The sequence below is a fragment of the Pan paniscus genome, chromosome 10, assembly GCF_029289425.2.
Source record: "Pan paniscus chromosome 10, NHGRI_mPanPan1-v2.0_pri, whole genome shotgun sequence".
NCBI classification, from domain to species: Eukaryota; Metazoa; Chordata; class Mammalia; order Primates; family Hominidae; genus Pan; species Pan paniscus.
Window position 1 is genome coordinate 85,198,981 of NC_073259.2, and position 1,136 is coordinate 85,200,116.

At 31.6% G+C, this 1,136-nt stretch overlaps 1 non-coding gene across 1 annotated transcript; it reads right to left on the reverse strand.

Annotated features, from left to right (window-relative positions):
* Window positions 1-281: 281 nt before the first annotated feature.
* On the reverse strand, window positions 282-381 carry LOC112436827 (small nucleolar RNA U13). The gene has a single exon (XR_003025513.2). It is a non-coding gene; the product is annotated as a small nucleolar RNA U13 (small nucleolar RNA).
* Between the last annotated feature and the right edge of the window lie 755 nt (window positions 382-1,136).

Here is a 1,136-nt window from a genome sequence, read left to right on the forward strand (position 1 = left end):
TTATATAACTTTAGTTTTGAACCTGCTCTCTAAGAACTTTTAAATTATTATCTCTTATCTGTATTTGATATTATTAAATCATTCACTTTTACATTTAGAAATTTTTAAACCAAATAATTCATAGGATAATTTGTATACCTTTTATATATAATATATAAAATTTTGTTCCTGAGTAAAGTTATAGACTCTATTCTTATATCCTATATTATGCCAGTGATGTATAACAATATATACTTTATTTATACTCAGAGTAGATACTTACATTCTTTTTTCTTTTCACACGTCACGGGTAATGTGCTGACATCATAACAAGGTTGGAGGGAGGCCCATCTCACAAGAATGTGGAAACCCAATCATCATACTTATGAACCACAAAAGGATCTAGATACTGATGTTCCTATACACTTATTTCTTATGTCGAATAGTGCAATTCAAATTCTATTCTTGAAGCTTAAAGATAACATTGGAGCTGGCCCAAACTAGTAAAATATATGATTGTGAATGGAGTTTATCAAAATGTAGACCCAGTAAATATCCTAAAGCTTTAAATCTACTTCTGAAACAATGACAAGCAGGCATTTTGCCAGTGCTAATTTGCTTTACTCTATTGATTCAAGATTTATTGGGCATTCTATTGTCTCTTCTAGGGAAGGCATAAGTGGAATACAGAACAGTGAAGGCTTATTCAAGATAATGTTATACTCATGAATCACGCCACCTAATACCTGCACTGCTTAGACATGCAGAACATAAAGCGTCTTCTCAAGATATCTCAGTAAAAGATATCTCTTCTTATATACAAAAGTGGAACTTGTTTTGTGCAATCACTTCTTGGTACAGTTACAATAGAAAATTCTCAGATGTACTCCACTACTTTAAATAGATTCCTGCATCATTGAAAAAAATTTTCCAAGTCAACATAGTCTTAAAAACTAGTCAATCTTTTCTTGAACATCTTGAATGAATAAAAGCTCACTCCCCTTATTACTACTTATTGCTGCCTCTCTGTCTCTAATTGCTCACCCTCTTTGAGCACATTACTGAGTGAAGATAAAAAAGCATGCATTGTTTTTTTGTGTAGTAAAGTCATCAGAATATTACATGTTCAAGGGAGAAGAAGAAATTTTTGAAGACAA